Source organism: Uloborus diversus, chromosome 6 (genome assembly GCF_026930045.1).
Source record: "Uloborus diversus isolate 005 chromosome 6, Udiv.v.3.1, whole genome shotgun sequence".
Classification (NCBI taxonomy): Eukaryota; Metazoa; Arthropoda; class Arachnida; order Araneae; family Uloboridae; genus Uloborus; species Uloborus diversus.
The window spans coordinates 33,221,338-33,236,932 of NC_072736.1; the positions used below are offsets into that span (position 1 = coordinate 33,221,338).

Consider the following 15,595-nt stretch of genomic DNA (forward strand, 5'->3'; position numbering starts at 1 on the left):
ATGAAATTTACTACAGAATTTCACAAAAAGCCATAAAAAAAATCAATTACGTTATTAATAAAATCATTCATTTTAGATAATAAACAAATGACCGCTTATCTTTGTAGAAATTAAAAAGTGCACTTTGAAACACAAAAATGTGCACGAAATTTTATTAATGTACGAGCATGATGTATTTAAAAATAATGTTTCTGAAAAAATCCTTATCCGGATTTAAGTGGCAACGGAATGATAAAAATTGGAAAACCGTTCTCAGAAAGAATTTGGAATAACGAGACGCAAATGATAGCTATCCAAAACATTCCGCCACCATCTTCGCATGTGCCAAAAGTATTACGCCAGCTAATTACGTCGGAAAACAGCGAATCGTAATTTAAACCCCAACATTCTATTAACTTTATTACATTCTTCTTTCACCGCAGGCGCCATTTTGGAATTATTCATTCATAGCAGATCAGGTGAAGCCGATTTCGAAAAGTCGGAAAGCAGAATAAGCAAAAAAGAAAGAAAAAGGGGGAACCTATTTAACTGGCGAGTGCATTGAGAGAAAAGATAGAAGGAAAAGAGAAAGAAAAGTCAAGGGAGTGACCCTGCAATCGCGTCGGCCCGTCGTTTTCATCAGTATAATGGGTTCTGCGCCTGCAGATAGCTTTGAATTGTGGGGGGGGCTCTCGCTTTCTCTCTGCTTGATTGCGGAGCCCAGAGCCATAGGCGTCGCCTCCACCGATAATGACGTATGCCCTAGCAGGGGGGCCCACCCAACACCTCCCTATTGCCTGCCGCTTAGGCCTAAAGCCCCCCTTTCGGATAAGCAGGCCGCCTTTGGAAGTTTTTCTTTTTCTTGGTCTTCAAGAAACTGGATTTCGCGGTTAGATCTGCTATCTCGGTAGAGATGATTAAATGAACCTTGTTAGGTTTGAGGTTCCGTATTTTTTCTTTTTTTTTTTGAGAATATTAGTTGGCTTGAAATAGTCCGATATAATAACTGTCGTTTCTTGCAAAATTTTAAAATTACCGACGCAATGAAAATGATGCGAAGACAACGTCAAAAGAGAGGGGAAAAAAATGTCTACCTCAAATAGCGATAAGTATTTTTTTTTTCCCTGAAAGAGCATGCTTAAAAATATAGGATCTGACCATTTTTTAAATAATTTGTTCAAGTTTAATATTTTAAAAAAAATACTTAAATCGGTGCGCGTTCAATGTTTATGTTTCTGTCGTGTGACATCACAAATGATGAAATGCCATTCAGTGTTGCCATTCACGGACAAAAAATATTTAATTCTCATCTTTACTCACGTGTATTGGCAACGATATGGTTGATAGCAAGCTTAGGAGGCAATTTTTAATTCGCTGCTTGGTTATCATAGCGTGGAAAAGCAGTGAAAATGCGTCAAAGGACATCATTTGTGACGTCGCCTTGTTTGAAAAATTTGACGTTTTAAAAAATTAATTAAAAAATAACTGTTGGGAAAATGAAAGTATTTTCTGGGTCCATGTTATTTTTTTTACTCATTCTATCAATTTCAGTGTCTAAAAGTAGAACTTTTGACTGAAGGAAACAACCCCATTGCAATGATTATTTTGCCGGAGCGTGCCTTGGAGCGCAGTGATGCGATCGAGTTTTTTCTGGGTTTGAGAGGGATGAAGTAGCTTAAAACATACGTTATATGCTTACATATTTTTGCCATCTAAGATTGGTAACAAAACGGGGCAAAACAGTTGATGGTAAGGGTGTCTGAGTTTTTACCCCATACCTGTCCTTCTCTTCTCGTTACCCACCCGTTTAAATTCACAATAAAATGAAAAAAAAAAACCTCTAATTTGAATTCCGAAACTTTGAATTCAAATTATGTTTTTCGCAATCACGAGTTGCGACAAGACTCTACTGGTTAGAGTTATTGTTTCTAGAAATGGCTCCCCCGCCCCAGCATGTCCCTCCTCCTGGGTGCTCACGTGTATATAGTTGTGTGCGTGTGTGTGTGTAGGCTTACGAGTGTGCACGTAGGCGTGTGTATGTGTGTAAAGGCGTGCGCGCGTAGGCGACTGTGTATGCGCATGCGCGTGTAGGACATGGACGCCACCGCCCAGCAAAAGTGGATTCCGGTGGACAGTGCTCAGGACCAGCCGCTCCGCCGCCGGTGGACGGTGGTGCTGCAGCCCTGGTCCAAGTTGAAAAAGGAACCGGAACATCAAGGACTGTCAAGTGAGAACAATAAGCAATCGTGATTGCTCAATAGCATTAAAATAAGACATGGTACAGTTTAACTTAACTAATGCTACTTAGAGAAAAATAATAGAGGAGGGCTAAATCTAATTTTTGAAGGCTTAAAAAAAATTTAAGTTGAGAACTGAGAAATTGTTTTTATCACTAACTATCAAGTTTAGTAAAACATTCAAAAGAGCAGTTTTTAAATTTAATTTTGTAAACGTGTATTCTACTTTAAGTATCTGGTGCAAATGAACATTAAACATTATCAAATTAAAGCGAATAAAATAATAGCAATTCTATAAAACTAAATGCTTAAATGGATCAAGCATAATTTGACCTTTAAAGGAAGACCTTATATATGTATTTATTAATGAGGATTTAAAACTCTTAACACTTCGTCACATTTCACCTAGCCCCCTCTCCCCCCCCCTTGTCACGCTATTTTTCATGAACATGTTGGTATTGTAACGGATTCGGTGCGACTTCCACTTTCTTGAAATGAAGACACAGTTCTTGATAAAAACACAGGAAATTTATTTACACTATGTACAGGAAAGATCTTCAACCACTGCTAAATTATTCATCAGCAATTAAGCAATTATCACACAACACCGTAAACTCAACGTTTACACACGTATTTACTTCCAAATACGAAAACAACACAGCGAAATGCCTCGCTATAAACAGAGCAAAATGCTACCAGTTCGAAATATCAATCGAAACTGACTGTTTATCCATCGCTAACGGCTTAAATACACCGAAAAGAATTTTCCACAACATTCTACACGTTTCCTTCGCTTCCCGAAATGCGTAGACCGTTATCAATGAAAAGAAAAATAAAATAGGGGTCGTATATTTTAGCCATATGAAAAAGGGGTTGTATATTCATTACGGGAAACTATTTACAGGTTACGTTCCTACAATAATTACTATTTACAGAATTTGTAACATTGCCCCCTTCCTAAGGACTGCACGTCCCGGGCAGTACAATCCCCAGAAAGGGTGCCAAACTTCTATCACAAGTTCACAATTACACACATTAAATTATAACTAACAGATACAGAAAACACAATAATAACAAGAAATATTACTAAACATTAAAAGCAAAAATTATCTACAACTTTTATGTTATCAACCATGGTTGTTTACGTAATACTCATGAACTATGGCCATAGTATGGGGCTAACCGATCATAATGTACAACCCTAGGTTTCGCATTAGGTGATTTTTGGATCCTCACTACGACGTCATTTAGTCGGTTAACGACTTTGTAGGGTCCATCCCAATGCGACTGCAATTTGGGTGACAGACCTTTCCGTCGGATGGGATTCCATAACCAAACCTTGTCGCCTTCGTTGAATTCATGTCCAGTAGACCTTGTGTCGTATCGGGTCTTCATCTTCTCCGCCGCGATGTTGATTCGCTCTCGTGCGAAGTTATGAACGTCTTCCAACCGGGCCTGGAGATCCTGGATGTACTCCTCAGGCGATGAAGGCGCATCCGGAGGACGACCGAAGACGAGATCACAAGGTAGCCGAAGCTCTCGTCCGAAGAGCATCTGAGATGGGGCAAATCCGGTAGTCTCGTGGACAGCACTGCGGTAGGCCAGCAGGAACAAAGGTAGCTTCTTGTCCCAATCCTGTTGATTTCTGGATACCATAAGCGAGAGATTATTTAGGATCGTGCGGTTAAATCTCTCCACCATGCCGTCCGATTGTGGGTGTAGTGGTGTTGTCCTAGTTTTCTCAATTCCGAAAATTTGACATAGGCCCTTAAACACAGCAGAGATGAAATTCCTCCCTTGATCGGAATGAATCTGCAAAGGTGTTCCATATCTCGAGATCCAGTGTTGGACCAGAGTCTCTGCTACGGTGGTAGCCTCTTGATCTGGAATGGGATATGCTTCCGGCCATTTGGTGAAGTAGTCGATGGAAACAAGAATGTATTTGTTTCCATCAGCAGTTCTTGGTAGAGGACCCAGGATGTCAATCCCAATTCGTTCGAAAGGAGCTCCAACGTTGTACAGATGTAGCTTCCCTCTGCTTCTCTTCTTCGGTCCTTTACGAGCAGCACAGGCGTCACAAGAATGGCACCACTTCTCCACGTCATCCTTCGCCTTGCTCCAGAAGAAGCGCTCCCGAACTTTATTGAGGGTTTTCAAGACACCAAAATGTCCTCCAGTCGCACTACTATGTATTTCTTTCAGAACATCTGAAATCCTTGATCGGGGAAGTAGTAACTGCCACCTAGATGTTTTGCCGTCGTCAGATTCCCATTTCCGGTACAGTACGCCGTTCCGTAAATGGAGCGAGTTCCATAAAGCCCAGTATCTTTTTGTTGCAGGACTGAAGATGGAAACGTCCTGCCAGCTAGGGCGCCGACTGTCACTTTCCATGAACTCCAAAATTGGTTTTATGTCGGGGTCTTCAAGCTGATCTTTTCGAACTTGGTCGTCACTCCATGGATCAGGTTCTGATGATATTGGAGTCACTGTCACCTGATAGGCGGTAGGGCTAGTCGTTCCATACTGTTTCTCGATTCGGGAACAATAATTGCAGTTCTCAGGACAGGGTCTCCTTGATAAAGCGTCAGCATTACCGTGAGATAACCCTTTTCGATGCTTGATCTCCATGTCATATTCCTGGAGCCGCTGTATCCATCTGGCTATCTGGCCTTCCGGATTTTTGAAGTTCAAAAGCCAAGTTAATGAGGCATGATCTGTCCGAAGCAGAAATTTTCGGCCGTAGAGGTAATGATGGAAGTGTTCTACAGCTTTCACTATGGCCAGTAACTCCTTTCTGGTGACGCAGTAATTTCGCTCCGACTTTGATAAGCATTTGCTCCAGTAAGCGATGACATGTTCATTTCCGTCAATTTCTTGGGATAAAACAGCTCCGATGCCCTCGTTGCTCGCATCAGTGTCCAGGATGAAGGATTTTTCAGGCTGAGGATAGGCGAGGATAGGCGTTGATGTTAAAGCCTCCTTCAGTCGTAGAAATGCATCTTCGCATTCTTTGGACCATTCGAACTTTTGCTTGCTCTCCGTCAGCTTATGCAAAGGTCGTGCAATGTTGGAAAAACCCTTCACAAACTTCCTGTAGTACGTGCAGAGCCCCAGGAAACTTCGCAACTGATGGATGTTTTCGGGACGACTCCAACTCCTGACCGCAGATACCTTCTCTGGATCGGTTTGCACACCCTCAGAAGAGATGATGTGACCAAGGTAGTTCACTTCCCGGCGGAACAAATTACATTTGGACGGGCTTAACTTCAGATTGGCTTCCTTAAGCTTTTGCAGCACCTTCCTAAGATTTGCCAGATGTTCTTCGAAGCTGCGTCCCACGATGATGATATCGTCTAAGTAGACCAGACAGGATTCGTAAGAGAGTCCTCTTAACACTGTCTCCATAAGACGCTCGAACGTAGCTGGTGCATTGCAGAGGCCGAAGGGCATCACTTTGAACTGCCATAAACCTTGTCCAGTTGTAAACGCTGTCTTCTCTCGGTCATCAGGGTGTATCTCAACCTGCCAGTAGCCGCTCTTCAAGTCCAGGGTCGAAAACCACTTGTGTCCGGAAAGAGTGTCCAAGGTGTCGTCTATCCGTGGAAGAGGGTAACTGTCTTTCTTGGTGATTTCATTCAGTCGTCGGTAATCGACACAAAATCTGGTGGAGCCATCTTTCTTTCGGACTAAGACGATGGGAGAAGCCCAGGGACTGGATGACGGTTCGATTACATCATTCTCCTTCATCTCTTTCAGGAGGGTCTCAACCTCTTCCTTCTTGGCGAACGGTAGTCGTCTTGGATGCTGCTTAATAGGGAGGTGTTCTCCAGTGTAAATCCTATGCTGCGTTAAATTCGTACGGCCAACATCCTCCGATGTAGATGAAAACAGATGCTTGAAGTCATCCACCAATTGTTCCGCAGCAGTTCTTTGGTCTTTCGTTAATGGTGCACTCCCAATTAACTTCGATGTCAAGGACTCAGAAGACACAGTCTCAGGGGAATTGATTCTTCTAATGATGCAGTTTACTGGAGTACAAGTTGCCAACACTTCACCTTTTCGGATATTCCTTGGCCTTTCACTCACGTTGGCGACTCTCACAGGAATTACATCCTTAGAAAGGTCCACAAGCGTAGATGCTACCAGTACTCCTTTTAGGCTATTGCTTAGGTTAGGGTATTCAATGAGTCCAAATCGAAAACTATTGCTTTCTTCAAGGGAGCCAGGTATTAATGATTCTGACCTTGAGGGAATCGATAGATCTGTTTGGGCTATTATTTGATGAGCGGATTTTACATCACTTTCTGCAGGGAAAACGGCTATGTCTTCTCTCATCGAGTGCAGCTCATTAGTCTTGAAGTCGAGAGTGAAGTCATATTTCTTCAAAAAGTCCAATCCGAGAATGAAGGGGTCCGTGATATCAGCAACGAATGCCGTATGATGGTAGGTGGCATTCCCAAACACTATTTCCAAGTCCACTTTACCCTCAATCTCAATTTTGTCACCTGTCACAGTCTGGAGACTTACGCGTGGCGATGTCCACAACAGTTTCAATCCAAATTCACGAGCCACATCTGTCCTAATGATTGTCACATTGGCTCCAGTGTCAACAATCAGTCTGCAGGGGTTCCCATTTACATGTGCGTAAATGAAAAGTCCATCACTGCCACTACTAGAAGAGGAAATCTGCAGAGCTTTAGTGGTGGTGATTTCCTTCCCTCGCGTAGCTTGGCGAGCCGGACAACTCCTTCGCAGGTGTCCTTCACTACCGCATTTCCAGCACTTCTGCTCTTGTTTCTTTTGGGCTGTTATGCTGCTCAAATGTCTTGTCAAGTCACCGAGTTGTCTCTCAAGTTCAGCGAGGTGGGACGACCTGGAATCAGACTCATCAGCTTGAGTCCGGATTAAATGGCGATCCACACGGGTTGCTTCTTGGGCGGCCTCGTATCTCATCGCATACACAACGGCAGAATTCAGGTCTTTGACATCCGCCATCCGTAGAGCTTTCTGGATTTCCGGATCTCGAACCCCGTCGATGTAGTAGTTGAGTGCCAGGTTGTCTCGAACATCCGCAGGGCAGTCGTAAAAAGCAAGATGAGACAGTCTCTCGATGTCCGCCGCAAGCTCTTGCAGGGTTTCCCCGGTTTTCTGGAAACGGGACTTCAACTGGAGTCGGCTGAACTCTTTCTGGCATTTCTCACCGAAGCGAAGCTCCAACGCAGATGTGAGGGCGGCGAAATCCAGGCGCTGGCTGTCCGGAAGGGTCTGAAGAATGTCCGCTGCGTCACCTCTCAGGGATGCTGCAAGATGACAGGCCTTGGTAGCAGAGTCCCATCCGTTCGCTTCCGCCACTATCATGAATTGAGTTTTGTAAACCTGCCACGAAGTTTTCCCATCAAATGTGGCAAGTTTAATGGACGGTCGAGCAACCGATGTGGGAGCGCCAAACTGTACAGAGCTGCTTTCCGCGGTCGCCAATCTCCTTTCCACGTCCTTAAAGATCTCTTCTTTTAGTAGATGAAATCTTCTATCTTCATCTTCAAATTTATTTTCTACAGCATTGAATCGGCTTTCAACGGTATTAAATTTTTCTTCAATAGCATCAACTCGATGCTCTATGTCATTAAATTTATTTTCCATCACAGTCTTTACCGAAATAAGGTCGTTTTTAATTTCTTCTTGGTTAGACGTTAAGTCCTTTTTCAGCACCGTTAAATCGCTTTTTAACTGGTCTTGATTTGCCAACATACTTGCAGTCAGATCATTTTTTAATTGTTCTTGATTAGCCGCCATATCATTTTTTAATTGTTCTTGATTAGCCGCCATATCACTCTTCACAGAGGTGATTGCGTCAAGAAGTTGTTTTAATTGTTCATCCATTGCGCGAGTAATCACAATAAAAATAAAGTCCTAATTCAAAAAAAGTCTTTATGAAAAAATGTCCAAAGTCACTTACTCCAAGAAAGTCCAGAAGAAGCCCCACGTTGGGCGCCAAATTGTAACGGATTCGGTGCGACTTCCACTTTCTTGAAATGAAGACACAGTTCTTGATAAAAACACAGGAAATTTATTTACACTATGTACAGGAAAGATCTTCAACCACTGCTAAATTATTCATCAGCAATTAAGCAATTATCACACAACACCGTAAACTCAACGTTTACACACGTATTTACTTCCAAATACGAAAACAACACAGCGAAATGCCTCGCTATAAACAGAGCAAAATGCTACCAGTTCGAAATATCAATCGAAACTGACTGTTTATCCATCGCTAACGGCTTAAATACACCGAAAAGAATTTTCCACAACATTCTACACGTTTCCTTCGCTTCCCGAAATGCGTAGACCGTTATCAATGAAAAGAAAAATAAAATAGGGGTCGTATATTTTAGCCATATGAAAAAGGGGTTGTATATTCATTACGGGAAACTATTTACAGGTTACGTTCCTACAATAATTACTATTTACAGAATTTGTAACAGTATGAAAATAACATTACACACATACATATCTGAAATGAAACTCAAGTTCTTTTTCTTCAAAACAAGTACTTCTCGAAAATCGTCTTCGCAAAATCCGATTTTCCTGAAAATTACCAATATTCGTATAAAAATATCTTTTTAAAAGTCAAAATTAATCAGTTTTATACAATTAATTTCGTATTGAACTAATATGCCCTGAACTTCACAAAATAAATAAATTTCACGCATCTTATCATTTTTAAGTCTCAAAAAAGGCAAAGTTTTTGAATGGGTCCTTTTCGTTGATTAAGTGTGCAAACGGTAATTTTCTTTTTGGTTTGTAAGAAATTCTACAGAAATATATTTTGGCAACATCACAACTAAGTCATGTGGCAAAATAATGGTTACAGAGGGGTGCAAGTCTTATTCATAGATACTGTTACAAAAGGAAAATGGATCATTTCAGCTCTCTAACTGCTTTTGTTTACACCCCTTTTCAAAAATCGGATACACTCACAAAATATCTTTTTTTTTTTTTTTTGTGATCTCATTCATGCACAATAGATGGCGCTAGTATTTCTATGAATACCTCGCGCCATCTATTGAGCATGAATTTCATGAAAATATTAAATATCCGTGTTCAGCAATATTTCACCACATTTACAATTTTTGTCGGCATTTTGTTAAATTAATTTCGATTTGATTTTTTTTTTTTTTGTTATGTTGTGTGTGATTTCATTCATGCACAGATGGCGCTAATATTTTTACTTTCTGCATCGATCTTGGATTAATCTAAGTCGCATATTCCGAAATGCCTCTTGCCATCTATTGAGCATGAATTTCCTAAAACTATCAAATATATATATATATATATATATATATATATATATATATATATATATATATATATATATATATATATATATATATATATATATATATATATATATATAAATTCTGAAAAAGTATTTATAAAAGTGACACGACTTCAGATAAAATAACGCATTCAAAAGATATTTAACAACAACATATACATTTAATAAGTTTGTTCCGTTTCCTAACAGCGGCGACACCCAAATATAGTTTTTTAGTTTAAAAACAATTATAGTACATTGTTCTTTTCCTAATAGTTTTGAAAAAATTCACAAAGCTAAACTTCGTTCATTTCTCATCCCCCAATAATATGTTTTCTCATTTTTTTTCTAAGATGTGAATATCAATTATAATTTTAATTTGAGAATTATAATTTTGAATTATAATTTCTACGATATTTATTTAACAAGTACCGTTATCCCATTTTTTACACAGTTAAAACTAGCAAATGAAAAAGGTGTATTTCAGTCTAAATTTGGAGTTGATAAATCCTATCTGCCCTCACTACCGAAAATCTAGGGCATCGCCATAAGTCTCCCGTAGATAAAAATGAGAAACAGTGGTGTACTGGAAGATCTATTAATACCACAGCGCACTTGACAATTGGTCCCCTTTAAACATAACCCACTATGAGATCTGATTGTATTGTAAGCTGAAATTCCCTCTGCCGCCCTTAGTTCTGTTTCGTCGCAATTTGATTGGCCGAGGGCGAAATATCACTGTAATTTCCAACGTCATAATAGGAGGCCAAATATGATTGGGCTGAAATGCTGCAATTCCCTCGTGTGTGTAAAATAGCTGGGAAATGGGAAAAGGGGTATAAAAAGATATTCTATCTCACCCCCGTTTTTTGTTTCATCCCCCCGGGACATACCTATCCGCTGTGTAGAGTTTTCGACTTCAATTTCTTAGGTTGATTGCAACTTGATGAATGGGTTATGGTATCGAGCTTGTTGAGGGAATCTGGATTCTTCTCGCTTTTAACTGCTCACTCAATAATCCGTGAATTGTTTTGTTTTTTTTGCATTTTGAGTTTGAGGAGTTAACACGTTTTCGATAATTATAACAGTTTTTAACTTTGATTGTTTTTATTTTCGGACCAATCGCTCTATATATTTTCTTCTATGTATACGAACTTTTTTATGCTTGGAATTATTCGTTAAGATGAAGGCATTGATTTTTTATAATTAAAAATAATTGGAAGCTTATTGCTGTCATTATTTGAAGGTAAATTGCATGAAGGTATATGACTTAGATTGCGCCAATAACGACGTTTTTAAGGGACTAATTTTTTAGCCTATCATAAACAGTTATTTTGTTTCTTAAGATCAGTATAGTTTAAAAGCGAAATTATTGATTGCACTGTGTTTATAATAGTAATTTATTAAAAGCGTTTTGGGTTAGAATATATAAATAAAAAGATTTGCTGAAAGTTATTATATGATGGTGATTTATTTTTCTTCTAATTTGTATATTGAATATGTTTTAATTTTTATTTATTCATTTATCTCTACATCTTTCGTCACTTGTTTATGTTTAAAACTTTTACCAATTAAATTTTAATTATTTTTCCCGTCCTAACGAAAGTCTCGCAATTTGTCGATGTACTTATATGATTAAGCTATTTTTTTATGTATTCATTCATTAATATATTATTTATTTGTCGTTAGTGTAATGTATTTATCTTAGCATTGAAGCACTTGTTTATAAATTGCTTATTTGTGAGTTTACCTTTACGTTTAAATTTCTGCTCACGTAGTGTTAAAATAAACATTTATTTTTTACCGTACATTTTTACGTAATTTATAATTTATCCATTCATTTTTCATTCATCCATGCGCTCATCTTCACACACGTCTGCTTATCTGTCAATCGTTGTTTGAAAAAAGAATTTTGTTTCTGAATAAAATTTAACCTGCGAATAATAAATTTAACATACGAGTTAGGGAGAATGTAAATAAATTGGGCTACTTTAAAAATTGACAACTTTTATTTTATTTATTTATACATACTTTTAACACCTTCTTAGAAAATATTAAAATCTGTTGTGAAATATGTTAAAAAAGAAATTATAATGTACGATATTAATGCGTACGACAGTTTTGAACGTAAAAATTCGCGTAACAAAACCGAAACTAAATCAAAGTTATCCCTGATTTTGCCGCTCCTCCTGTACAATACTATGGTGACAATAAATACTTCATGGAACGTCACTCTGAGCCGACAGAGTAACTACTTCACACGTTTATGCTGTTCTACAAGAGTCGCGATAGAAAAATCGAAACTAAGTGTCAAACCTTTAGGTTTGTTTTTCCTCTGGAAAGCCTGTATCGAAGAACGCGTGCACACATACGATCAGTGCGCAACAAGAACTGAGGATTGCGAAACCAAAACTAAATGAAGAGTTTAGTTTTCCTTTGCCGGTTTAGCACTTCTACATAGTTTTTAATGACGTGTCTGTGACTTATCCTTACGTCTGAGGAAAATGTTTGAGGCTACCATCAGGGTATGACGGGTGAAAACGTCGATTGAACGAAGCCATTGCCTGTTTGGGGATATTTTGATAGTTGAAATTTCAACCCTAACTCCAGTGGATTCACCCTAAACTCCAGTAGCGTTAATTGTTGACCACTTGTTCGTTTCTTTATTCTCTTGAAATGAGTCTTACCAGTGAAGCAGTTAAAATACCGGGATCCAGTTCAGCCTCGTCAAAACAAAAAAAAAAGCCTTTCTCTGCATGCCAAACATTACCAAAAAATATTATCAAATAATCATGCCGTGGCGCGAGTTTCGTTGTTGGTGGCCGCGGCATTACTCGATCAGTGAATTCGCTACTATAACTATACATATGAGGATGTTTGAAGTTCTTAATGGCTTTGAGACCAGAGTCGACTTTCACCCACCAGTAGATGGTTGGTGTCGCGGATAAGAAGAAAATATCATTTTCATAGGTTCCAATAAAAATTTTATTAATGGGGGCTCACGTCAAGATGGTAAATCTATTAAATTTCTTATAGTTACATTGTTTTATCGCATAAGTCATTGCTGATACTTTTGCCCTCACTTCCTCAAGATGTCTTTCCCAAAAATGAGCCCCAAATAAATCTCGCAATTCTGTCAATACCAAACGGGACGAATAAATCAGACTCAAAGACGAAAGGGAAAAAAAGGGAAGAATTCCGTATGCAAAACTACCACGGATTTTCTAAACTTTAATTTTGAGAAAAACGGGTCCTTTCTTCCTGATGCTCTTTTATTTTTTGCTCGGGACTTCTTTTCCACTCGTCGGAATGAGTAGGCGACGCCAAGGAACCCCACCCCACCCAGACAGACAGACCGACTGACTGACTAATGCTCTGTCAGCATCCCATCTTAGTCTCCCCTTCTTGCCCCTGTAACGGGGATCGACAATTTAGCAGATTAAAACCTCCGGGACTTATCCCGAGATTCAGCTTTTTCTCATTAGTGAAACATTTTTATTTATAATACATTACATTCTTCTGTCTTTTCCATCCTCGCAACGAAATTGGCTAGTTTTTTTATCCCCCCCCCCCTCCATATTCATTTCATATAGTGGAATGCCCATCGTTTGATATCTCCGTATCAAATTTCGCTTTAAATCGGATGAGTTCTCTCCCCTGCGTCATCAAACGATTCCAGTAAAATGGAACGTTTTGAACACCGGGACAAGTTCAAAGGTGAAAATTCGTGGTAGCCATTTATGAAATTTATTATTATTATTATTTATTTATTTTTTATTTTTTTTCAGAGAAAAATTACAACAGAAAAAAAAAGTTCAGTACCTATGGGAAAATTTCTACTGATATTTTAAGAGCCAAGCCGATCATAATAACCTTGCTAAAAATTTCTAATGATGATTGAAAAGTTTTGAGATGTATGAGAAAATTGTACTAACTGAAGCACAATATTAGTAACTAAAGGGAAAATTTAAATAGCTAAAGGGGAAATTTAATATGAAAATTCCTTGAAAGTAAGTGATACATGCATTCTTGATAATCCTTTCACAACCACCATTCACGTGATAAAGTTTCAAGTACAACAAAACTCAATATATCGTGTGCTCAGAACTGTCAATGAAGGGGCACTAACGTATCCCTCCATGTTTCTAAATAGAAAGTAGGTCATGAAAATTAGAACATTTTCCTTCGTTTTAATTATTTGAAATAATTTTTCTCGTAAGTATTAATACATAGTTTATATGATGGGATGGGTACACTAGCGCAGCCAGAAAAACCTTCTGGGGGTGAGGGTTGATCAAAAATACCTTCTGGAAAGGTTTTTTGATCAAAAATACCTTCTGGAGCTGGTTTCTTGATCAAAACAGTACTTTCATATCTTTAAACTAATGTGTTAGAATACGCATTTATATTAAAAACAATGCCTCTAGAAGGGGGGGGGGGGTTAACCGCTCCCCCTCCCTTCGCTGCGCCACTGGATGGGTAACATCTGTGAAATCTCTAATTTTAAGAGGCATTTTTGTTTTTTGGGAAAAAATCACCTGAGATAGGCTTTCATCATGCCCAATTTTGCACAGATTGGCGCTGGTTTGCGTCGCCTTGGCGATGCAGTGTCATTGCAGCAGCCCTGGGTGTGATCTTCCATTGAGCATCCACGGAATTTAATATTAGTGGCTGGTTACTTGGGATAAGCAAGAAGCTGTAGCGAAAGAGCTTAGCAGCATTCTTTTGTTTTTATTACCTTGCCCTTCTCTCTCTAACACCCCTTGCCTCCCCCCTCCCCAATAGCATCACATTGGTAAGGTAAGCGGGGAGGGATAAGTTGGGAAATTTTCGCGCGCATTCCTCGCAAGTTCCAGAACTCTTATACTAGGCTGCATATCGCTTGCGTTCAGAAAACTTTTGCTTTTTCCTTTTGCCGTTTTTTTTTTTTTCTTTTTAAGACCGTTGGATGCTCTTTCGCTAATTATATCGAAGAGTTTTCTCCCCCCTTGCTTCTAATTCTCCTCCCACCCCCACCACCTTTATTCATTGCCTGTTGGGTGTAGCTTTTACCTTCTGCATTATTCGCCGAGGAAATTTTTCGCGCGCTTTTCTTTAAGGAAAAAGTTTTGCCTAGGAATGCGTGGTAGCAAAAGATTTTTGACGATATTGAAACTCTTGTTTTATTATTTATTTATTTTTTCCCCCCTTTTGGAAGCAGCAGCGTGAGTTTTCCCTTTTCATTCCCAATCGATGAAATGAAATATTTAAGATATTATTTCGAGTTTTCTCCTTTTTTGTGAAAAAAATTCTTACAAAAACTTAAAACTGATTGATTTATTCCTCGAAATTCCAAAGAATGTCATTATGATTTTAATTATTTCTTTGTTTATTTTTGACAAAGAATGAAATTGTTTGCCTTCATTATAAAAGTTAATTGTTTTAATTTTTTTTTGTCCCAAACAAAAACCTAACTCTTTTAGTGTAATTTTCATTTTAGTTTGTGGCATTTCGAGCAAAACTAGATAAAAATATCAAAAGTCAAATGATAAATGTGTATGCGTTGTATGGAAATTTTCGAAAAAATATTTACAAATCAAATAGCTACAACAGTTGAATCATTAAAAATGAGAAATAGTTTTTTGTAGGTAACAAATAAATCATTCGGATTTTTATCAAGATTTGTTATGAAGTAAAATAAATGATAAAATACTTATTTATCAAACAATGTGCAGAGAAAATTTTAAAGAATATTGAATACAGATGGGAGAAAAAAAGAAGTGTATTTTATTTATGGGTAAAGAAACAAATCTTGGAATTCATAGATTTGCTTGATGAAAAATACGTTTATTTATCATAAATCATCAGTTTTCCAACTGTTTTTTAAAAATCTTAATCATTATTTTCGTTATAAAAAAGTTTATAAAAATATAATTATAGATATTTTATGTAATCTTTTTATTATAAGAATACATTTAGAGTATTTTGTAGTTGAAAAAAGGCATGAGTTACTTCGACCCCTTCGTTGAATTCTTTTCTCCACAAAAATTAAAATCTTAAAAACGCTGTTTCAGTTTTAATA

General features: G+C 38.2%; 1 protein-coding gene across 1 annotated transcript in view; it reads left to right on the top strand.

Annotated features, from left to right (window-relative positions):
- LOC129224319 (pre-B-cell leukemia transcription factor 1-like) overlaps positions 1-15,595 on the top strand; it is a 91,216-nt gene that overhangs the window by 54,235 nt on the left and 21,386 nt on the right. The window lies entirely within an intron of this gene.